General features: G+C 46.3%; 1 protein-coding gene and 1 pseudogene across 2 annotated transcripts in view; one reads left to right on the top strand and one right to left on the bottom strand.

Moving 5' to 3' along the window:
* The window catches only part of SHROOM2 (shroom family member 2), a 164,502-nt gene that overhangs the window by 13,914 nt on the left and 125,003 nt on the right, over window positions 1–25,585 (top strand). The window lies entirely within an intron of this gene.
* On the bottom strand, window positions 17,574–19,019 carry LOC101013592 (annotated as a pseudogene).

Below are 25,585 nucleotides of genomic sequence, written 5' to 3'. Positions count from 1 at the left end.
CTTCCTGGGTTCAAGTGATTCTCTTGCCTCAGCCTCCCAAATAGCTGGGATTATAGGCGCCTGCCACCACCATGCCTGGCAAATTTTTGTATTTTTAGTAGAGGTGGGATTTCACCATGCTGGCCAGGCTGGTCTTGAACTCCAGACCTCAAGTGATCCACCCGCCTCAGCCTCTCAAAGTGCTGAGATTACAGGCGTGAGCCACTGCGCCTGGCCACTTTATTTTTATTTTATAGAGATGGGGTTCTCATCTCTGTCACCCACTGTAGTGGGTGGTATGCAGTGGTGTAATGATAAATCACTGTAACCTCAAGCTCCTGAGCTCAAATGATTCTGCCCCCAACCCCTGCCTCAGCCTCCCAAATAGCTGGGACTACAGGCATGCGATACCATGCTCAGCTAATTATTTTTATTTTTTGTAGATACAGAGTCTCACTGTGTTGCCCAGGCTGGTCTTGAACTCTGGCTTCAAACAGTCCTCCCATCTTAGAAGGCTTTTTCTATTTTATCTCCTGCCTATTTTCCACCCTCATTTGCCAGTAACTCTTCGTGTAACACTGTATTAGTCTGTTCTCACGCTGCCAGACATACCCCAGACTGGGTAATTTATAAAGGAAAGAGGTTTAATGGACTCACAGTTCCACGTGGCTGGGGAGGCCTCACAATCATGGCAGAAGAACAAGGAAGAGCAGAAGGATGTCTTACATGGAGGCAGGCAAGAGAGAATGAGAGCCATGTGAAAAGGAAAACTTACAAAACCATCAGATCTCGTGAGACTTATTCACTACCATGAGAACAGTATGGGGGAAACTGCCCCCATGATTCAATTATCTCCCACCAGGTCCCTCGCATAACATATGGGAATTATGGGAGCTATAATTGAAGATGAGATTTGGGTGGGGACACGGCCAAACCATACCCAACACTTTAGCTGAGTATGAAAAGTTCTACATGCTTTAGCATCTTCCTTTTCCCTAGCCTTGTCTTCTGCTGTTACCCGCCTTGATCCTCCAGTCCTACATTGTATAATATGGTGGCCACTTGTCATATGTGACTGTTGAACAGTTGAAATGTAGCTGGTTCAAATTGAGATATACTGTAAATTAAAATATACACTGGATTTTAGACTTAGTCTGAAACACAAAAGATGTAAAATATTTTAATAATTTTTTTATTATGTTGGAATTATAATATTTTGACTACATTGGGTCAAGTAACTAAAATATATTATTAAAATTAACCTGGCCAGGCACGGTGGCTCATGCGTGTAATCCTAGCACTTTGGGAGGCCAAGGTGGGCTGATCGCTTGAGCCCAGGAATTCGAGACCAGGCTGGGCAACATGGTGAAACCCTGTCTCTACAAAAAAATACAAAAAATTAGCCAGGCGTGGTGACTGGCACCTGTAGTCCAAGCTGCTTGAGAGGCTGAGGTGGAAGGATCACCTGAGCCCAGGAGGTTGAGGCTGTGGTGAGCTGTGATTGTGCCATTGCACTCCAGCCTGGGTGACAGAGTAAGAAAGACCCTGTCTCAAAAAATAAAAATTAAAAGTAAAATTAATTTGACATGTTCCTTTTTACTCTTTGAAATGTGGCTCCTAACCAATTTGAAGGTGGATGTGTAATGCTCTTATTTCTGTTGGACAGCTCTGCTTTAGCCTTTTTTTTTTTTTTAAAGAGAGATGGGGTGTTAAGCTATGTTGCCCAGGCTGGACTTAGCTACTGGGCTCAAGTGATCTTCCCACCTCAGCCTCCTGATGTGGCTGGCACTACAGTCGTGCCTCACCATGCCCAGCTTGCTTCAGACTCTTGTGAGGCGGAGTGTGGTTTTTAGGTTAGCACATCCGCATCACCTGGGAGCTTGTTACAACTGCAGAATCTCAGACCCTGCCCCATACCTGCTGAATCAGAACCCATATTTTAACAACATGATTTAGTCACTTGGTAAAAAGTTTGCTGAGTGCTGCTTTAGAGAATGATTTGCTGGTCTCCCAGCATCCTCTGTTATTTGAGGCCTTGCAGAGTTTCTGAGACATTCACAGTTTTGTGGAAGGCTTTGCTCAGATTACATCACCCAGGCGAAGTGGCCCTAACTCTCCGTCCCCAGTCATGTGGAATGCCCTCGGTGGCCCTCTATAATCATTGGTTTGGCAGCATCCTTAAGCCTACTTGACCTGGGAGATCCCTGACAGTGGGGACTGGCTCTGTTTCATTGCTGGTATCACAGGCATATTGCCTGGCATGTAATAGGTCCTTAAATATTAAAGTCCTTTAAACACAGCTTACACGTAGCCTTGAGATGGGATGAATGACTGCACATTGTTACACTGTTCTGAGCACTGTTAGGTCCTTTGTCCCCTTCCTTTTTATGAGGACCATCTAAGACAAGGTAACTTGGGCTGAGAGTGATCTGCCTGGGTCATGCAGGTTGTACATGACATCAGGATCTGAAGTCTCCATCTGGGTGACATCACAGCTGCAGATTTCTTTTTCTTTTTCTTTTTTTATGAGACAGCATCTTGCTGTGTCACCCACGCAGGAGTGCAGTGGCGTGATCACAGTTCCCTGCAGCCTTGACCTCCTGGGCTCAAGCAGTCCTCCCGCCTCAACCCCTGAGTAGCTGGAACCACAGGCACACACCACCTCGACTCCTGGCTTGGTTATTTTTTTTAGTTTTTTTTTTTTTTTTTGTAGAGATGGGGTCTTACTATGTTGCCCAGGTTGGTCTTGAACTCCTGGGCTCAAGTGGTCCTCCTGCATCAGCCTCCCAAAGTGCTGGGATTACAGCTGGGAGCCACCACCCCGGTAGCATCCCAGCTCTTTCTCCCTCTTTACCTCCTTGCTAAACAAGACACTTAAGCCTATCTTACTGTGTAAGCCACATGAGCCATACAAAGATTTCTTAAAGATAATTTTTTTAAAATGTGTAGCCTCAAAAGATTTTAGATATTTTTTTCTAAAACAGAAATGCACACAGCAGTCTTGCTTTACGGTAACCCTTGGTTCCGTGGGGATGGGACTGGCTCAGGTGCCAGAGGCTGGTTGGAGAGGCAGGCCTCCATGCTGTCTCTTTGGTGCTTGCCCCCAGGACTCCAGCGAAGGGTGCCCGGTGCTTTTCCCACCCGACGGTTCTCTGTGCCTCCCATCAGGAAGAAAGCAGAACTGACTGCCGCCCACTACCAGATTCAGGAGCCTCTCCTGCCTTCCTGGGAAGGTGGTTTTGATGAGGTACTGATGAACTTGGGCCTGGTTTTTACAAAATGAGCATAGCCATCAGTTGTTCCATTGCACACAGCCAACTCTTAGGAGGGGCCGCCTTCACAGACCACCTCCGGACACAGAAGTCGGGATTTTAGGCTTTTCTCCTATGCATGCAGTATACTCCGTGGGCACACAAGGGAAAAGCAGTGCCAGTGAGAATCTGCCAGCGCTGTTTGGACAGCACGGGTTCTCAACAGGTGTTGTTTTATGTGCGTGTGGTGGATATAAGAACCGCCAACCAATCTCGGTAACAAATCTAGCCGTTTAAACATCCACAGACATTTTAACGGTCCTAACCTATGGTCACTCACGGTGTCTGGCCTTGGGAAGATGGGCTGGGTGGGTTGAAGAAGGCCCACTGAATTAACTAGATCATGCCCGGGTTGGGAGGATGGCACGTTAAATTCTGTGGTATCTGATGTCTCTTTCTGTTAGCTCCCTGTCTTCCTTTGACAACTCCCCAGTGGACAAGGTCTTTGGGGAGGTGGAGGCTGAAGGAGCATGTGCTTATGGTCCAGCAGGAGGTGGTGTGTCACTTAACACTCCTTCCCAGGACTCTGAGTCTCGAGCGGGGCAAGGGCTGGGTGCAGTCAGCTCCGTGGCCTGCTGTGGGTGATGGGCTGGGGCCCAGAGAAAACAGCTTGGATGCAACGGTCTGCAAGACCAGCCTCCCCAGGTTCCTTGTCTCTGGCTCATTTCTGACCCTTTACCCAAGACTTCCAACAATCCTTATGTTCCTGGTAGCATCTTAGTAAATCACCCTTTCGCTTACAAATAGGAATTCATTTCCATTGCTCGCAACCAAGAAAACCATGGCCTGAAACAGCCTAGTAGGAAGCCTGCAGACCTGAGATCAGGGGGGCCTTACCACTTTGTCGTTTGTGGCCCTCTGCAAACGTGCCGTCCGACGCACTGCAAGGAAGAGTCTCTGCTTCAGAAGGTCTGAGGAGTGGCATCCTGAGACTGGCTGTGGTGAGCTGGTGGGTGCAGCTGTCTCCTGCACACTGACCTTCTTCCCTGGGTGGCTGTCCCCAGACCTCTGAAATTTGGGAGGAACCAGGGTTTCCTTTTAGTTTACCCTCACCGGCACTGTCCAATCTGGAGCCCTGGAGGGTGGAACATTGTAGGAATGACTCCTGGGCTCTGTAGAGCACCTACTGTATGCCAGCAGCTGTGCATTATGCTGTGACTTCCTGGGCTCTGGGAACTGCTGTTATTCCGTATCACCAAGTCACATTGCATCGGAGTGGTGCAGTCAGAATCCACATAGCGGCCAGGCACAGTGGCTCATGCCTGTAATCCCAGCACTTTGGGAGGCTGAGGTGGGTGGATTATTTGAGGTCAGGAGTTCAAAAAATAAAAAATAAAAAAATAAAGGAATCCAAGTAGCATCTGCCAAATTTCCACCGTGCTCCAGGTGCTGTTCAACTTTATGTGAACTTCACAGTGGTTCTGCGGGGTAGGTTTATACAGTTGGTATTGGTGCTATGATCTGAATGTTTCTGTCCCCCCAAAATTCCGATGTTGAAAACCCACAAGGTGATGGTATTAGGAGGTGGGGACTGGGTGTGGTGGCTCACGCCTGTAATCCCAGCACTTTGTAGGGCTGAGGTGGGCAGATCACTTGAGGTCAGGAGTTTGAGACCAGCCTGGCCAACATGGTGAAACCCTGTCTCTACTAAAGATTCAAAAATTAGCTGGGCTTAGTGGCAGGCACCTGTAATCCCAGCTGCTTGGGAGGCTGAGGCAGGAGAATTGCTTGAACCTGGGAGGAGGAGATTGCAGTGAGCTGAGATCGCGCCATTGCACTCTAGCCTGGGTGACAGAGTGAGACTGTGTCTCAAAAAAAAAAAAAAAAGAGGTGGGGTCTTTTGGGAGGTGATTAGGAATGGGATCCATGCCCTTATAAAAGAGACCCAGGTAGTTCCTCGTCCCTTCTGTCCTGTGAGGACACAGTGCAAAGGCACCTCCTGCAAACCAGGAAGTGGGTCCACAGCAGACACTGAATCTGCCGTCTCTTGACCTTGGACACCCAGCCTCCACAGCTATGAACAATACATTTCTGCTGTTTATGAGCCTCCCAGTCTGTGGTGTTTTGTTACAGCGTCTTGAACTAGACAGTTAGTGAGGAGCGTTAGGCTTAGAGAGGTTGAGAAACCTGCCCGTGGTTATGGCAGGGCCAGTGTCTTCACTCGCACCACAGGCACATTGCTGGGGCCCATGAACACGTTCTAGTTTTCAGAAGAAAATGAACTTTTAGGTTCCCAAAAATGTTTAGAGATAAATTATTTCAATATTTATTTACTGTATAATATTAATTTATATAAAATAATTGAATATATAACATCAAGTTAAATAGATTAACCGAAATACATTAATGATCTGGATGAAGTATATAACTTTAATTTGGTATATCACATTAATGTAGTCATCCTTATGCCAGCACAGTCATCACATACAACTTTAATCCTTTTTGTTTTTTTTTTTTTTTTTTGAGACAGAGTCTCACTCTGTTGCCCAGGCTAGAGTACAGTGGCTCGATCTCTGCTCACTGCAAGCTCCGCCTCCTGGGTTCACGCCATTCTCCTGCCTCAGCCTCCCCAGTAGCTGGGATTACAAACCTGCACCACCACACCTGACTAATTTTTGTATTTTTAGTAGAGAGGCTTTCACCATGTTAGCCAGGCTATTCTCCAACTCCTGGGCGCAAGGCATCCTCCTGTGTTGGCCTCCCAAAGTGCTGGGATTACAGGCATGAGCCACCACGCAGGGCCCAACTTTAATCCTTTTTTATGGAGATGGGGTCTAGGGAAGGCCTGCGGGGCCCTGGGTCACAGCTGGCAAGTGAAGGGACTGGGTTCCCACCCATTCTGTTTGGATTCAGAAGCCTCATGAAGGTCCCTGCCTCGAGTATGTCTGAGCCTGGATGATCCCCGAGTAGGGTCACAGCCAGCCCCGTCGCCATGCCTAGCACATAACAGACACTCAGTAGATGTTTGGTAGGTGCAGGAAAGCCAGCCTATGAAAGGGCGCTCATCCATCGTACATTCAAGCATCAAGCCTGGTGTCAGAGCTGGGGTCATTCTGCTGCTTTGCTTCAGACGTGCGAGTTTGGGGGCATATGTCAGAGTGTCTCCAGGACCAAGCAGGTTGCACAGGGGGCTGTTTCCATGAGCCTGGGCTAAGGGGACCTGTCGGGAGGCCGGCAGCCCTGGGAGACAGGAACAGGCCTCAGGTGTTTCTAAGGATCTAGACCTTGGTGTATTGTAAAGACATCACAAAATCAGGCTTCCAGAGGCCTCATAGCGACAGGTGTGTCACATAGCATGTGCTGTGCCATGGAAATAAAACCCGAGTTCAGGACTGCATGCTGCCTGCTGGTCTAGACTGTAAAAAACTGTCCGTGCCCCAACAAAAAAGTAAAGCAGAGAAATTAGACTCCTGAGATTAAAGCAATTTGCCTTTCTTTCTTGTCTTCTACATTGCTTGTAGCAAGGTGATGCTTTTCTGTGAAAAGGCATTTCTCACTGTCTAAAGGGAGCCCTTCTCTGATCCCCCACTGAGAGCAGCCCTTCTGAGTGTCCTTTCCCACCCACTCTGGGCTGCCAGGCTCCTGCTGCTAACTTGACTCTTCTGAAGTCTCTTTTTAAGGTTCAATGTCATGGGGAGGTCAGAGAGGGGCGTGGTTCAGCAGGAAAAGAGGAAGAGAGCCCGACTCGTGACCATCCTGGGTGCCAGGCACACCTGAGCACATGCAGCCCCGAGCTGTTAGCCTGGACAAGCCCAGGCCTGGCACCGCAGGGAAAACTGGTTCGTGGATTCGGTCTCCACAGCCTGATTTCCTCCCAGACTTTGCCCTGCTTGGAGCATTCCGATCTCCCGTGTTTGAGGGTTTCATCCAGTAAGTGCAGTAGTGCTGCACCCTCTCAGACTAAAGGTGTGCTGTGCACCCTGGGAGTTCCTTTACTTGGGGGTGGTAGGAGAGGCTGGAGGAAGCCTGCCTGCACTTCTTTTTTCTTGAAAAAAGAGGTTTTTTTCATTATTAAAAATGGAGGCTGTGTGCTGTGGCTCACACCTGTAATTCCAGTGCTTTGGGAGGATCACTGGAGCCCAGGGGTTGGAGACCCTGGGCAATATAGTGAGACCATGTCTCTACAAAAAAAAAAAAAAACAACAAAAAAAAAACAAAATTAGCCAGGTGTGGCGGTGCACGCCTGTAGTCCCACCTACTTGGGAGCCTGAGGCTGGAGGATTTTGCTTGAGCCAGAGAGTTGGAGGCTGCAGTGAGCTGTCATTATGCTACTGTACTCCAGCCTAGGTGACAGAGTGAGACCTTGTCTCAAAAAATTTTTTAAAAATAAATGGATATAATGGCCGGGCGCAGTGGCTCACACCTGTAATCCCCGCACTTTGGGAGGCCAAAGCGGGAGGATCACCTGAGGTCAGGAGTTCGAGACCAGCCTGGCCAACATGGTGAAACTCCATCTCTACTAAAAATACAAAAAAATTAGCCAGGCATGGTGGCAGGCGCCTATAATCCCAGCTACTCGGGAAGCTGAGGCAGGAGAATCGCTTGAACCTGGGAAGCGGAGGTTGCAGTGAGCCGAGTTCACACCATTGCACTCCAGCCTGGGGGACAAGAGTGAACTTCGTCTCAAAAAAAAATAAAAATAAAAATAAATGCATATAATTCACATGTCACAAAATTCACCGTGTTAAAGGGTACAGTTTAGTGGTATTTTTTCTGTATACTCACTGACTTGTGTAATCGTCACTTTAATTCCAGAACAATTTTTTTTTTTTTTTTTTTTTTGAGACGGAGTCTCGCTCTGTCGCCCAGGCTGGAGTGCAGTGGCCGGATCTCGGCTCACTGCAAGCTCCGCCTCCCGGATTTACGCCATTATCCTGTCTCAGCTTCCCGAGTAGCTGGGACTACAAGCGCCCACCACCTCGCCCCGCTAGTTTTTTTGTTTTTTTTGTTTTTGTTTTTTTTTTAGTAGAGACGGGGTTTCACCGTGTTAGCCAGGATGGTCTTGATCTCCTGACCTCGTGATCCGCCCATCTCGGCCTCCCAAAGTGCTGGGATTACAGGCTTGAGCCACTGCGCCTGGCCGTAATTCCAGAACATTTTTATCACCCCAAAAAAGAATCCCTACATCCATTAATACTCCCTCCCCATTTCCTCCCTTCCCCCAAATCCCACCCCCGCACTGATCTGCTTTCTCTTATTAGTCAGGGTTCTCTAGAGAGACAGAAGTAATAGGAAATACCTATGAAGAGGAGTTTATTAAGTATTAACTCACATGATCACAGGGTCCCACAACAGGCTATCTGCAAACTGAGGAGCAAGGAAGCCAGTCCGAGTCCCAAAACTGAAGAACTTGGAGTCTGATGTTCGAGGCCAGGAAGCATCCAGCATGGGAGAAAGATGTAGGCTGGGAGGCCAGGCCAGTCTCTCCTTTTCACGCCTTTCTGTCTGATGTAGATTAGACTGTGCCCACCAGATTAAGGGCAGATCTGCCTTCCCCAGCCCACTGACTCACATGTTAATCTCTTTTGGCAATACCCTCACAGACACACCCAGGACCCAGGATCAATATTTTGTGTTCTTCGATCCAATCAAGTTGACACTCAGTATTAACCATCACAAGTCCACCCCTTGTCAATGTGAGATCATACATAATCTTCAAGTAAAGACAATAATAAGGTCATAACTACACCTAACATAATACAGCTATCCTTCATACAACCAAAAATGCACCAATCCCCAACCCAAATACTATTACATAAAGCTGATAATACTTAAATGCTGATATGAAGTCAATAAATCTTTTTTTTTGAGACAGAGTCTCGCTCTGTTGCCCAGGCTGGAGTGCAGTGGCACGATCTCAGCTCACTGCAACCTCTGCCTCCTGGGTTCAAGCAATTCTCCTGCCTCAGCCTCCCGAGTAACTGGGACTACAGGCGTGCGCCATGACGCTGGCCAATTTTTTTTTTGTATTTTTAGTAGAGATGGAGTTTCACCATGTTTGCCAGGCTGGTCTTGAGCTCCTGACCTCAAGTGATCCACCTGCCTCGGCCTCCCAAAGTGCTGGGATTACAGGCGTGAGCCACTGTGCCTAGCCTGAAGTCAATAAATCTTATGTCACGTGATAAAGGAAAAGAAATTAAAATAAAGATATTTTCCTAGTACAGGTGTATACATGCACAAACATGCTTTTAGCAAAAGGAGGAGGAAATACTCATGACAGTTACAGTCCCCATTTCTGCAGCTGGTCACATGGTCGTAGCTGGTACTGATGACTACCTTCTACTACCCATTCTGTATTCCCTTTGCCTTCAGCAAGCTCCTTAGCTGATTGTGTTTTTTTGCCTGGTGGAGTGACTCAAACCTTCATTCCTGAAGGGTCTGGGTCATTCGTAGTCTGGCCTGGATTGGGCTGTTGTAGTGTTCCCTTAACCTTAATCACAGGGCATGGTAATACTAAGAGATGCCCTAATGGGTCTCCTGTATTCCATGCATACTCTTCCCTAGCTCCGTTGTGGAGTAGTAGACTGATTTTATCTTGATAGTCTGGGTCAGTCACCCCAGCCAACACTGTAACTCCCTTCTTATCCTGTTGACTTAAAGGTAGGAGGAGCCCAAAGCAGCCAGGTGGCAATCTGAACTTCCAGTTTAATGGAATCATTGTTGTGTCTCCTGGCGGCAGCGTTCCTCCCTCTGGAACTAAGACCCCTAGGCCAACAGAATGTAATGTTGCAGGAACAGGAAGCAAAAATTTTGCTAGTGGATCACTAGGGGTGATGGTAAGTCGTGCCATGTCTACTTCCACCCCTTGATTCCTGGACCCATGAATTCTGGCTATGGGAGAAACAGTACCATACATTGGATGCTGATTCAGAGCATAGATGGCCTTCTGAAGAACTTTGCCCCAGCCCTGCAAAGTATTGTCACCTAGTTGGCGTTATAGTTGACTTCAAAAGGCCATTCCACCATTCCATTAATCCAGCTGCTTCAGGATGAAGGGGAACGTGGTAAGACCAGTGAATTCCATGAGCATGAGCCCACTGCCACACTTCTTTAGCTATAAAGTGAGTGCCTTAGTCAGAGGCAATGCTATGTGGAATACCATGATGGTGGATAAGGCGTTCCATGAGTCCACAGATGGTAGTCTTGGCAGAAGCATTGCGTGCAGGATAGGCAAACCCATATCTGGAGTAAGTGTCTATTGCAGTGAGGACAAACCTTTGGCCTTGCCATGATGGAAGAGGTACAATATAATCAACCTGCCACCAGGTAGCTGGCTGATCACCCCAAGGAATGGTAACATATCGAGGGCTCAGTGATGGTCTCTGCTGCTGGCAAATTGGGTATCCAGCAGTGGCCATAGCCAGGTCAGCCTTGGTGAGTGGAAGTCCATGTTGCTGAGTCCATCCATAACCTCCATCCCTGCCACCATGGCCACTTTGTTCATGGGCCCATTGGGCGATGATGGGTAGCTGGGAAAAGAGGCTGAGTGGTGTCCACAGAAAGGGTCATCCTATCCAGTTGATTCTTAAAATCCTCCTCTACTGAGGTCACCTGTTGGTGAGCACTCACATGGGATGCAAGTATCTTCACAGTTTTTGACCACTCAGAGAGGTCCATCCACAAACCTCATCCCCGAATTTCTTTGTCACCAATTTTCCAATCATACTTCTTCCCATGAATTCAGCCCATGAATCAGTATATAATCACACATCTGGCCATTTTTCCGTCCATACAAAGTACACAACCAGGTGCACTGCTCCAAGTTCTGCCCACTGGGAAGGTTTCCCTTCACCACTGTCCTTCAGGGGTGTTGTAGAAAGGGGCTGTAGTGGTGCCACTCTCTATTTTGGGGTGGTGTCTGCATATCATACAGAACCGTCTGTGAACCAGACCCTAGTCTTCTCTTCCTCTGTCAACTGATCATAGGGAACTCTCCATGAGGCTATTAGTGCAGGCTCGGGGAGAGAAGGCAGGGTGGCAGGAGTGGAGACCATTGGCATTTGAGTCACTTCTTCATGTAACTTACTTGTGCCTTCAGGACCTGCTTGAGCCCGATCACGTATATACCACTTCCATTTGATGATAGAGTGCTGCTGTGCACACCCAGCTTTATGGATAGATGGGCCAGAAAGCACCCAGTTCATGATAGGTAGTTCAGATTGCATGGTGGCTTGATGAGCCATAGTCAAATATTCAGTTTCTACCAAAGCCCAGTAACGGGCCAAGAGCTGTATCTCAAAAGGAGAGTAGTTGTCTGCAGAAGATGGCAGGGCCTTGCTCCAAAATCCTAGAGGCCTCCGCTGTGATTCACCAATGGGGGCCTGCCAGAGGCTCCAAACAGCATCCCTATCTGCCACTGACACCTCAGGCACCATTGGATCATATGGCCCAAGTGGCAGGGCAGCTTGCACAGCAGCCTGGACCTGTTGCAGAGCCTTGTCCTGTTCTGGACCCCACTCAAAACTGGCAGCCTTTCGGGTCACTTGATTAATGGGTCAGAGTAACACACCCAAATGAGGAATGTGTTGCCTCCAAAATCCAGATAGGCCCACTAGGCATTGTGCCTCTTTCCTGCTTGTAGGAGAGGCCAAATGCAGCAACTTATTCTTCACCTTGGAATATCTCGACAGGCCCCATACCATTGGACCCCTAGAAATTTTACTGAGGTAGAAGGTCCCTGAATTTTAGTCAGATTTATTTCCCATCCTCTGGCACACAAATGTCTCACCAATAAGTCCAGTGTGTTTGCTACTTCTTGTTCACTGGATCCAATCAGCATAATATCATCAGTGCAGTGGACCAGTGTGATGTCTTGGGGAAGCGAAAAGCAATCAAGGTCTCTCCGAATAAGATTATGACACAAAGCTGGAGAGTTGATACACCCCTGAGGTAGGACAGTAAAGGCATATTGCTGCTGAAGGCAAATTGCTTCTGGTAGGCCTTGTGGACAGTAATGGAGAAAAAGGCATTTGCCAAGTCAATGGCTGCATACCAGGTACCAGGAGATGTGTTAGTTTGCTCAAGCAATGAAACCACATCTGGTACAGCAGCTGCAATTGGAGTCACCACTTAGTTAAGCTGATGATAATCCACTGTCATTCTCCAAGATCCATCTGTCTTCTGCACAGGCCAAATGGGAGAGTTGAACAGGGATGTGATGGGAATCACCACCCATGTGTCTTTGAAGTCCTTGATGGTGGCACTAATCTCTGCAGTCCCTGCAGGGATGTGACATTGTTTTTGATTTACTGTTTTTCTAGGTAGAGGCAACTCTAATGGCTTCCATTGAGCCTTTCCCACTGTAATAGCCCTCACCCTACCAGTCAGGGAACCAATGTGGGGGTTCTGCCAGCTGCTAAGTATGTCTATGCCAATCATGCATTCTGGCACTGGGGAAATGACCACAGGATGAGTCTGGGGACCCACTGTAAGTCGGACCTGAGCTAAAATTCCATTAATTACCATACCTCCATAAGCCCGTACTTTAACTGGAGGACCACAATGACGTTTTTGCTCCCTTGAAATCAACATCAGCTCAGAGCCAGTGTCCAGTAGTCCCCAAAATGTCTGATCATTTCCCTTTCCCCAATGCACAGTTACCCTGGTTAAAGTCCAGAGGTCTCATTGGGGAAGGATGGGAGAAAGATTCACCACATTAATTGTTGGTAATGTAGTGGGGTCCTTCCTCAAGGGAACCTGGCCTCCTCTTCATTCAAGGGGTTCTGGGTCTGTAAACTGGCTCAAGTCTGGAAATTGATTGAGGGGCTGTGATTCTGTTTTTATAATTCAAATTAGTCTTTTGTCCATTCAACCCAGAAGTTTTCTGCTTGTATAAATTCAGTAGGAAGGCAATAGGCTTCCTATCAACTTCACTTCTCGGAGCACCGTGATTAATTAATTAGCCAATGCCAGAGCTCACACGAGTCAGACTATTCTGATTGCCGCTTTGCCTCTGCTGTCCATTACGGTAGCTACACACACCTTGCCTTTGACAGTTGAGTGTCATCACTTGGCTTCTGCCACCTCAGGATCCAATTATTCCTATTGTATTTAAACTTTGTAGTTGCGTGACTGCAGTTCCCACCATTAGATCTGACATACAGGGAAGAACAATCACAGGGCTCTTCAAAGATGCAGGTGCTGCCCTCACAAATCTGTTTTGCAAGGCATTGGTCAAGGGTATATCTTCTGGACCCTCTCAGCTGGGATGAGTAGGTCTAAGGTGACTAATCCACTCCACCATCCCGATCTCCCTAAGCCTTTGGATCCCTTCCTCTACATTAAACCAAGGGAGGTCAGGCATTTCTAGCTCATTCATGTGGGCCATCTTTTAATCCATATTTCAGCTAACCAAGCAAATAAAACTATTAGAACATTTTTAAACTCCCCAGCTGCAACATTAAAAGCAGAGTCCCTACTTAGTGGGCCCAAATCAATAAATTCAGCCTGATCCAACTCTGTGTTCCTTCCATCATTATCCCATACCCTTAATATCCATTCCCATGCCTGTTCTCCAGATTGCTGTTTATATGAATTAGAGAACTCAAATGGTTCTTTTCGAGTGTAGCACACCTCCTCATGGGTCACATTCTCAACCTCACCTCTAGGGGCCCGCCGGGACTTTAGTTATAGGTCTAGAAGTAAACAGGGGTTTTGGGGGTGGCTCCTGAGAAGAATCAACATTATCTTGCCTGGCAACTGTCTTGTGGGAGGCCATCACTGTTGTCTCCGGCAGCACAGGTTTATCTCCTCAGACAAAGGTGGAAAGGCTGATGGCAGCATGGGAAGGGATGTTGCCGCCACAGGGGATGGGGAAGCTGTTCCTTCTGGCAAAAAAGATTCATCAGAGTTTACAAACTCAGTGTCCCCAGCTTCATCAGGGTCCTCCCACACGTCCCCATTCCAAGCTGCAGGGTCCCATTCTTTTCCAATCAATGCCCTCACTTTAACAGTAGACACCTGGCGAGGCTGTGCACGTGTCTTTCATTGCAGGTCAGCCACTCACATGATAAGAACTTGTGTCTGTTTTTCCACAATTTCAGCTCTTTCTCTACAGGAGGTAAGAATTTCACTTGGGGCAATCCTAGCAGATTTGAGGCTCAGTATCTGCTTCTGAAGCTGAGAGACGGAATCCCTGAGTTCATCATTTTCTTTTGTCACTTTGCCCGCTGAACTTAGGAACAACCAACCAGCTTCATTATGTTCCTTGGATCTCCACATATGGTCAAAGGTATTATGTATAGAGTCACTAAACTCCTTGCCTCTCATGAGCAGTGAATCAGGAGTGTCAAATGCATTTATTTTGCATAACTCTCTAAACAGTTTATGCCAAGGACTATCAGTGTTCTCCATACTATGTGAAGTAGAGTCCTTAGCATTTTGGAGTCTAATCATATTAAGCAGCTAACTCCAGAAACCCCAAAACCGACAAAAGAACTCCATCCTTAATATTCTGTTCCTCTAGAACCAGTCCTGGTACCAAAATCTGCATTAGGGTTCTCTTAGAGGGACAGAACTAATAGGCTAGATATACATATTTTTTTATATATATATATTTTCTACATATAGCTCAGATATATATCCTCTATATAGAAGGATCCGTTCTCTCCTATATATATCTATATATAATTATATATATGTCTACATCATATATATATGTATATACATATAAAGGGGATGTTATTAAGTATTAACTCCCATGATCACAAGGTCCCACAACAGACTGTCTGCAAGCTGAAGAGCAAGGAGAGCCAGTCCGAGTCCCAAAACTGAAGAACTTGGAGTCTGATGTTCGAGGGCAGGAAGCATCCAGCACGGGAGAAAGATGTAGGCTGGGAGGCCAGGCCAGTCTCTCCTTTTCACGTCTTTCTGTCTGCTTAATATCCGTTTCAGCTGATTAGATGGTGCCCACCAGATTAAGGGTGGATCTGCCTTCCCCAGCCCACTGACTCAAATTTAATCTCTTTTGGCAACACCTTCACAGACACACCCAGGATCAGTACTTTGTATCCTTCGATCCAATCAAGCTGACACTCAGTAATAACCATCACAGCTACTATGTATGGATTTGTCTGTTCTGGACATTTCATGTCACTGGGATCATAGAATATGTGGTCATTTGTGTCTGGCTTATCTCATAATGTTTGGAGATTAATCCATGTTGTAGTGTGTATCAGTCATTCCTTTTCACGGCTGAATGCTATTGTCCTATGGGAATGGACCGCGTTTTGTTCATATCCTTTGATGGACATGTGGGTGGTTCTCCTTTGTGACTCTTGTGAATAATGCTGCTGTGTGGACAAGTTTTCAAGTCTCCTGAGTATTTTCCTTGTGTTTCGAGCTTTTTAACCTCACTGCCCCAGGCATAGCATTTGTGATTTCCTGAGCACAGGGGTGGCACATCTCTTATGAATCAAAAGAATAGGATTGGTCATTTTGGCTTCACAGCTGTTGAAGCAAAATTAAAACTCACAATTTTCAAAGGTCATAGGATTTTTGTCCTGACCCTGGTGGGTGTGGGGCCCTGAAGGGCTCCAACAGAGGTGGTCAGCATGTCTGCTGAGCCTTCAGGAAGACATGCATGGTCGCCGGCATCCTGGTGGTCCTTGTGGTGGCAGTTTGTGATTAGCTCAGCCTCATCCCCTGCTGCTGCTGCTGCTGCTTTCTGAGCAGGAGCATGGGAGTCTTTCAGCCTCCCTGTGAAGTGGACACAGGGTTGATTCTGGGGTTCAGGCACTGAGCGGAGTCCCTGTAACCCAAGGGTGATAGTGCTCGGGAAGGTGTCCCCCCTTAGACATGAGCTGCTCTCTTGTCATTTTCCACTCTTTCACTTCCCAGCAACAACATAGCCTCAGACCAAAATCAAAACCTTCACCTCTTCATCATTTCTGGTTATATTTCAGAAACCCCTGCTATAGGGGGATCCCTCAATAAACTTAAATTTTCCAGATTTGGGGGACATTGTATCTTCATCATAGCATTGTAGGATTTATAAAGTTTTGTGTTGAATATTTTTATTTATTTATTTATTTAAGAGACATTGTCCTGCTCTGTTACCCAAGCTAGAGTGCAGTGGTGTGACCTTGCCTCCCTGCAGCCTTCAATTCCTGGGCTCAAGTGATCCTCCTGCCTCTGCCTCCTGAGTAGGTGGGACTACAGGCACCCGTCACCCATGCCCAGCTAATTTCTGTATTTTTTGTAGAGACGGGATTTCACCATGTTGGCTAGGCTGGTCTCAAACCCCTGACCTCAAGTGATCCACCCACCTTGGCCTCCCAAAGTGCTGGAATTACAGGTGTGAGCCACCACACCCGACCTCCCTCTACCTTTTTTTTTTTTCTTTCAGTATGTCTAAATATTTTGGAATTGTAATTTAAACCATAACGGCAAAAGCTGAAAATTAATGCTTAGGTTTGCTAGTGAGTGCACCCTTCCCTGTTTCCCCCAAATAAAATCAGTTTATTGTTTAATTGCACCCCAAAGCGAGTTCTCTCAGTATGAAGCAACTACTACATACACACAAAATGGTTGTTAATGTAATAACTTCCCTGGCTCATCCAACGTGCAATGCACACAACTTCAAAGACTACAATTTAGGGCAAGTGTACATGAAATGAGAAAGCAACTCTCCAAGTTTCAAAACCTGCTGTTAAATTATTTCTAGGACACTCAGGTCATATTTACTTCTCAGTAGGATGTTGCACTGTCATGTGATTATCAGTCTACCTCACAGTGTACATTACCAGATGCCAATTGGAGGGACTAGAGATAAAACTTAAGCAGTATTATTTCTTAATGGGCTGAATAAGGTAATTACAAATAAGTTTGCTTTACATCCTGTTGAAGACCTCTTTACAGCCTCAGCACCTAACAATATCTAGCAGGCTCCAAGAATGCTTGTCAGGTGAAATGATGATGTAACATTTGAAAATGGAGCCAGTTGCTTCAGGTTAAGTCATTCAGAACCAAATATCTGAAGAATGACCAAAATCAAATCTTTATTTTTATAACTGTATAAATGTGATCCAAATGTGTTCACCACCAGTTTTTCAAAAAGAAACATGCTATAAATAAGCAAACTGCATCTGCTCACTAATGTGTGTATGGACTCCCTAGATGTCTCATTGGGCTTAATTACAGAGCACTCACAGTAATAGATTTTTAGTGTATAGTGTAGCTTGATGTTAAGCCATTTTAGCTTTTGCACATACATGTTGTGCTTCTGGCTGATAGTGGAGAAGAATTTGCAGCATTACACTGTTAAGCTAGGTTGCATCCATCCCATTAAATGGCATCAATATCAATGTCATCATCCTTGTTTTTGGACTTTACAGTTTCAACTTTAGGTACACTGACAGTCTTCTAATATACCACCTCAATGCTCTCATCTTCATCTTCTTTACCACCAGAAGATTCTTCCTCTGCCTCCTTCATTTTATAAATGGTTCTGCTTTGACACAAATCTCTTTGGCTAGTTCTTTTGAGACATATTTCTTAAAGGCCTTTTTCCGACCAGCTGATGATGACCTCTTCTTCTAAAAAATCTACATCATACATCTCCTTCAAGATATGTGGAATCTTGGAGATGAGGTGAGCTTGGTGCATTGCTACCCCACACGTCAAACCACGAGGAAGGTACCATTGAGCTTTGTTGTTGTGACAAAATCATAGGAAATGGTGCCTGTATTTCTTATGTGTTCTCTAATCTCCTCTTTAAAAAGAACTCCAGTCAGAACAAGAGGGCCCATGGCTTTTACATCCAGTCCTTCTGCTTCAGCAACAGTTTCTTTGTCACATAAATCAATGATACCCTCTTCTTTCTTTTTCTTCACAAAATCAAACAGGATGTTGGCCCACTCCTCAACTGTTCTTTCCAAATCATCACGGAGTATCAGAACTTTTGCATGATCACTGATTTCATCGATTCTGAGACTTTGAGCTTCCTCACTTGTATCTTCCCCCCAATCATCCTCCTCTTCTTCCACTGTATATGGAGGACGGCTAATTTCTTTGGTGGTGGTGGTAATGTTGTCTCACTGCGGGATACGGAGCCATTTTCCTTGTCTTTGCCCTTTCTATTTTTCTTTTCCTTTTCTTTCTTTCCTGTACCACTGTCACTATTCTCAGGTGGGTTTTTGAGAATGAATGTGCAGAGTTTATGGTGTGTGTCAAGCATGCCTTGATAGCCACAGGCTTTATAAGAATTACCTATTGTTTGCTGCTTTGGCTTGACGTGCATATCTGTTTCAAGACTCTCGCATTCAGGACAGACAACAATTTTTTAATGAATCCATCCAACATGTCTTGCACCTTATTGGCCTCATGAGATCCATTCACAATGTAACAATGTATCCCACCAAAATATGTGGTAGGATACCTTGGAGGCCGATTAATCGCCTTTGCAGTGTCAATCATGTTGACTATACCTGTCTTGATTCCATTTTCTTTGCCCTCAACCTTGGCAATCATACAGGGCATCTTGTGATAGAACTGGTCTGACACGCTGTGGTTGACATTGACAGACATTTTGGCTTTATTAGTGGCTTTATCAATAAGATGGAGATAGCTTTGATTGCAGCTTTTTGGTATCTTCTGTCTGGAGAAGAAGGGATGACATAAACGACTGCAAAAGTTCTCGGTCTCTGATGTGAAAACATTTTCGCTACCAAGGCTGTAAGCTGTCTTGCTTGTATGCTATGTTTCCCCAATACAGGTACCAATGGCTGCACAACAGCTCTTCTGGTGAAGGCCTCCCTGTTCTCCCAGGCTTGAAAAGCGCTGTCCTTCATGCTTCCCTGTCACCTTGCTCCTAGCAGGCATCACATCAAGTCCACCCTGCCAGTTTATCTTTTTTTTGAGATGGAGTCTCACTCTGTTGCCCAGGCTGGAGTGCAGTGGTGCGATCTCAGCTCACTGAAACCTCTGTCTCCTGGGTTCAAGTGATTCTCCTGCCTCAGCCTCCCGAGTAGCTGGGACTACAGGCACCTGTCACCACACCCAGCTAATTTTTTTTTTTTTTTTAGTAGAGACGGAGTTTCACTATGTTGTCCAGGCTGGTCTTGAACTCCTGACCTAAAGTGATCTGCCTGCCTAGGCCTCCCGAAGTGCTGGGATTACAGGCATGAGCCACCGCACCTGGCTCCCTCCACCTTTTTCCCTTTTTTTTCTTTTTCAGATTATGTTTTTCAAGCTTCAAGATTTATTTTATTGCAGTATTTTTTTGAAAATATGAAGAGTTATCCAGTAGAGTCTCATCACACATGGACTGAAGCTGACACCATCCTATGGCCCACAGAGTCTTCTGTAACTGGGTCTTCAACATGTGGCCTTCCCTCCGTCCTTTCCCACCCTCTTTGCTCCAGCCACACCCAGCTTCCAGCTTCTAGAAGCAGCCTGCATTCCTCCCCTACCCTTTTTAAAATAGACAGAGTCTTGCTCTGTCACCCAGGCTGGAGTGCAGTGGTGCAATCATAGCTTACTGCAGTCTCGAATTCCTGGGCTTAAGCAATCATCCCACCTCAGCCCTCCCAAGTAGCTGGGACTACAGATGCACCACCGTGCCCTGCTAATTCTAAAGTTTTTTTTTAGAGATGAGTTCTCACCATGTTGCCCAGGCTGGTCTCAAACTCCTGGGCTCAAGTGATCCTCCTGCCTTGGTCTCCCAAATTGCTAGGATTTACTTGTGTGTGCCACTGTACCCGGCCTTCCTTTTTCTTTTGAAAAAATCCTTAGGTTTTAATAAAATTCCATGTCCTCCATTCTCTGAAATCTGTATGAAGTACCAGAAGTCTCAATTTGACAATAGACATGGTCAGGATATTTCTAATGTTTAGATGATCCTCTGCAAACTAGAGGCCCGCAGACTTCTGTAAAGGGCCAGAGAGTAAATATTTTTGGCTCTGTGGGCCAAATTACTCCTCTGTACTGTATAGCATGATCGCTGCTGTAGACAGTGTGTAAATGAAAGGATTGTGTGCCAATAAATCTTTATTTACAAAAGCAGGCAATGGGCAGTAATTGGTATACTGGCTGGGGCTTGCTGCCCTTCGTAAGCAGTGGTTTTCAAAGTGTGGTTCCCAGACCAGCAGCATCAGTATCCCTTGGGAACTTGGCAGAGTTGAAAATTCTTGGACCCCACTCTAGACCTACTGAACCCCAAACCAGAAGTTAGTCAGGAATCATCTGGGTGATGCTGATGCTGGCTCCACACAGCAGAGCAGTTCTCTGTACAACTGCTCTACAGAGATGTGGCCTGTCTGCCGTTTGCATTCTAATTAGCATGTGCAAAACCTCCAAATCACAGTTGCTGGGACCCAGGGACCTGAATTTTAACAACTGGCTCAGATGGTTTTATACACACTGAAATCAGAACCAGTTTCTAAAGCAGCACTTCTCTGAACCAGTAGAGGACATGGGGGAGGCATCAGGGAAGTTTTTCAAACTACAGCCTGGGCTTGCGTGGGGTGCTTTGCAAGAAGGAGGGGGTAATGTGGAAAGTGGGAGTGGGTGTGGCTTTTTGTTAGCTTATTGTGAACTCTGCCCATGATAACTGGTCTGGGAAGGTGGGTTTATTTCTTTTCTCCTACATGTAATGTGTGTTTTGAAACCCAGGAATTTCTGAAATTTTAAAGCCTGTTGGTTGTAATAAATATTGCACCCCATCACATTTGCTACCACATTTGCTAACTTGTATTTAGTATTTGAAGTGAAAACGGGTGGAGAAATACTGTATGATCCATTGGTATCAAATATCTTGAATATGCAAAAGCTTCAAATGCTTGAGTATACAAAGACAGCAGAATGGTGGTTACCAGGGACGGAGTGCAGAGGGGAGGGTCTGGCAGCGGGCATGGGGTTTCTGTTGGGGTGATGAAAATGTTCTGGACTTAGAGAGTGGTGGTTGCACAACTCTGTGAATATACCAAAAACTCCTTGATTGTATACTTTAAAAAGGTGAATTTTATTGTATGTAAGTTATACTCAAGAAAGCAGTTACTTAAAAAAAGGAAATGGGTCAAGGTGTGTGTTCAGCCTTATTCTTGAATTGTAGAGACATCACTGAGAGGAGGCTGACCGTGAAGGCCCCTGTTAGAGCCTATCCTGGGGCAGTTCTTCAGTGGACCTGAATTCGTGTCATAGGGATCATCACTAAGCTGCGATTTTTCCTGGATCTGACCCAGGGGCAGACAGGCCTGGGAAAGAGTGTGTGTTGTTTGTGGAGCCTCACTCCTGAGTGAGTGATCTCCGATTGAGGGAGAAACTCACACGGTGTTCCTCCAGGGCATATAGCTAGAAGGCCCTCTGGGCTGGGGAGCTGGTGGCAGCCTGCAGGTTAGGGGAAGAGGGAAGGAGGCTGCAGTGGGTGAGGTGGGCAGGAGCCAGGGCCTTGCTCCAGGGCAGTGGGAGCCATGGAAGACTTTTAAGCAGGGTGTGGTGACAGAGACCACTTGTAGTAGAAGGGCAAATGGGTACAGGAGTTACATGGAGGAGTTAGGAAGCCTTGTGCTACCAGCAGTGATAGAGAAAAGTCAAGGGATGAGAGTGGTACCACCAAGGCACAGTATGCGCATCTGGTGCAGGGATGGAGGATCCTGGTGCCTGAACGCATGTGTGCATCTGTGCATGACTACTTGCCTCTCCCTCCCTCCATCCCATCTGCCTGGGGGAGGCCAGGGCTGAGCAGGGATCAGTCCCCAGAGTCCTGGCTCCTGGATCCGTGCTCAGTGCCAGGCAAGTGGCAGCTTCAGAAAGCTCTGTGGAGGGAATGGCCAAATCTGGTGCAGACCGGCTCCTCTCTGCCCAGATGCGGCTGGGGCTGCTTCAACATGCTTGCTCAGGGCCAGGAGGAGGAGGAGGTGTGCTCAGTGCCTCCGGGCAGGAGTGGGCCTCCCTGGGGCTCTGTCCCTTCTCTAAGGACTCCCAGCAAACACTGGCAGCAGGGGTCTTCAATGCCCTGTCCTAACTGCTTGTGCAGGAAATGAAGCAATTTGTTGGAAAAACTCAATTTTGAGAATATGAATTCTTCTTCTTCTTCTTTATATTTTTAGAGACAGGATCTCTCTCTGTTGCCCAGACTGGAGTGCAGTGGCATGATCATTGCTCACTGCAGCCTTAAACTCCCAGGCTTAAGCTATCCTCCTGACTCAGCCTCTCAAGTAGCTGGGACTACAGGCTTGTGCCACCACGCCTGGCTAATTTTTCTAATTTTTAGTAGAGACAAGGTCTTGCTATGTTGCCCAGGCTGGTGTGGAACTCCTGGCCTCAAGTGATCTTCTTGTCTCTGCCAATTTCATGTTATTCTTAAACATAAGATTGTATTTGAATTGTCACCATAAATAATAAGATCTTATTTTTGTAGTTATGTCTTCACTGCATGTAAAATTGCATAGCGTGCTAGGAAAAGAGAATCAGGTAGTAGTTAATTCTCCTAGGAAGAGGCAGGATCTATACAAAGTCATTTTTGTTTTTTGTTTTGTTTTGTTTTTGGTAATAATCATGGAATTATGCTCCAGATTTACATGGATAAACAACATTTTTTTCTTTTCTTTTTCTTTTTTTTTTTTTTTGAGATAGGGTCTTGCTCGTTTGCCTAGGCTGGAATGCAGTGGCGCGGTCACAGCTCACTGCAACCTCCACCTCCCAAACTCAAGTGATCCTCCCACCTCAGCTTGCTGAGTAGCTGGGACTATAGGCATGTACTACCACACCCGGCTAATTTTAAATTTTTTGGTAGAGATGAGGTTTTGCCATATTGCCCAGGCTGGTCTCCTGGGCTCAAAGTATCCTCCTGCCTTGGCCTTCCAAAGTGCTGGGATTACAGACGTGAGCCACTGCAGCAGCCCAAGAAATAACATTTGGGTATTAAGTGAATGAGGCTCCTTTACATTCCAGGTTTTTCCTCAAATCTTTTTAATTTAAACAACAGCTTAATAATTAAGGTCGGCCGGGTGCTGTGGCTCATGCCTGTAATCCTAGCACTTTGGGAGGCCAAGGCAGGTGGATCACCTGAGGTCAGGAGTTCGAGATCAGCCTGGCCAACATGGAGAAACCCAGTCTCTACTGAAAAAAAAAAAAAAACTGGGCGTGGTGGCACTTGCCTATGATCCCAGCTGCTCAGGAGGCTGAGGCAGGAGAAACTCTTGAACCTGGGAGGCGGAGGTTGCAGTGAGCCAAGATCGCACCATTGCACTCCAGCCTGGGAAACAAGAGCTGAAACTCCATCTCAAAAATAAATAAATAAATAAAATAAAAGGTCATGGATTTCTAGTACGAGAAGAGAGTATGTAAGTTGGAATGCATAAACCTAGAAATCTCCCATTCCATAGATTTTGCCCCTCTCTCCCTCCCCTCCCCACAAAGAAATAAGTCATTTGGACCAAAGCAATTGCATAAACCTTTCTTAGCTGGTTTCCGGAGCTCCCTGGGAATAATGAGGGTGGAAAGCTGGAGGGGCGCTCTGGGTATTGGAATGCAAGCCAGTGGATCTGTAGCCAGCTGTGCTTCTGGGAGCCTGACACGACACACAACCAGCACACAACCGTTGTGCCTTTTTGAACTGTGCAGGGTCTTAGCTGGGCTGGGCAGTTTCACAGGGCTGTTTTCCCCATCGGGATGTTCACTTATGGTTGAGTGCCTGACAAGGGTAGGGAGAGAGGAATGTTCCCAGTCATCTACTGCAGGACACTTGGGACCCCCATCTTGAGATGGTCTCAGGATTGTGGAGGGGGTGGCAGGGGTGCTGGGTTTGCTTTCATGAAAGAGAGAAGCAGTTTCCCTTCTACTTATCTTGTTTTCAGATGTAGTGGAGTAAGCCAGGAAATATTTCTCCAGATGAAAGGTCACTCTTCTTACATTGGAAGCTTTGGAAAAATCTCCCTAAATATCAAAACACAAAGGTTATGGAATAATATGTGCTTGGAATAGCTTAAGTGGTTAAAAAATTCTCTTTGCAGCTCAATATTAAAGGAAAAATAATAGACTGTTCTTGTACAAAAATGAAAGGGATCACAAAGAATGTGTTTCCAGCCAGCTTCCTGCACTGGGGTTATTGGCCCAGGACTGTGTCTCCATAGTAGAGACCCTGTTTACTGTGTTGCTTAGTCCTTAGTCAAGAAAGCAATATTTGAACCGGTAATCCCATGACAGCATGACATTTTAACTTGTAAGACTTTTTGGGTTCTCACAACGTGGTGGGAGTCTGTTTTGGTATTTTGTTCCTATAAATTCAGTTGGGGCTGACAAAATTAATGAACTGGCATTTTAGAGAAAGTGACATTGTAACTTCCCCTCCTCTTCCCATGTTTACATCCACACTGATAAAGATGCAACCTTGTCTGTAGCTCATTCTCCAGGAACTTGAGTGTCAAGGACAGTCTGCACCGCCCTTGGGAAATGGGCATTCCCTGACATTGAGTTGTTAATTGGACTCTGAGTGCTCGAGCTGCATTTATGGTTCCATATGTGGGTGTGTGTTTGTGTTTCAGTGAGGAAGATAGTAGCTGCTTCCCTCCCACAGCCTTGTGGACCCTGGCTGCACATTTGAGTTGCCTGTTTGAGGCTGTATGACCCTTTCTTAGCCAGTTTCTGGAGCTCCCTGGGAAGAATGAGGGTGGAAAGCTAGAGGGGTGTCCTGGGTATTGGAATGCAAGCCAGTGGATCTGTAGCCTGCTGTGCTTCTGGACACTCAACACGACATACAACTGTGTGTGTTCCAACGGAACCTCTGGGTGTGTCTGAAGCCCTCTGGGTGACTCCACCTGTGGCCACAGTTGGGAGCAAGCCTGCCTGGGCCTCAGCCTCCTGCAACTGTGATAGCCCCCACCCAGGGTGGGTGCATGTGCCTCTCACGGTAGCAACTCCATGGCTTGCCTGAGGTGGGCCAGGTTCTTCAGGGGCTAATGTCTCACCTCCCTGCCCAGTTCTGGTTCTCAGTGACTGTGATAGGCCATCATGACCTTTGTCAAATTCACCGGGTACCTTTCTTCCCCTTGCCTTGTTTTTGCACATTGGAATTTGCAAGCCAGTCTGTGGTCATCCGAAGTTGTGCTCTTCATGCATAACCCCACCTCCATGCCTCACTGCTGGGCTCGGATGATGCAGGTGGGAGACTTCTGAATATTAGAAGTTTATTGGGACATCTAAATTGTATTCTAAATAACATTTTTTTTGTTTGTTTGTTTTGGACAGGTATCATTTTCCTTTTTTTTTTTTTTTTAATCTCTATTTCTAAGAATAACTTTATCTTCAGCTCTTATCCATCATTTAAAAACAATAACAAAAGAGGCTGGGTGTGGTGG

This window comes from Papio anubis, chromosome X, assembly GCF_008728515.1.
Source record: "Papio anubis isolate 15944 chromosome X, Panubis1.0, whole genome shotgun sequence".
In the NCBI taxonomy this organism is placed as follows: Eukaryota; Metazoa; Chordata; class Mammalia; order Primates; family Cercopithecidae; genus Papio; species Papio anubis.
Note: the sequence above shows the minus strand (reverse complement) of the source record. Positions and strands in the feature narration are given on the sequence as shown.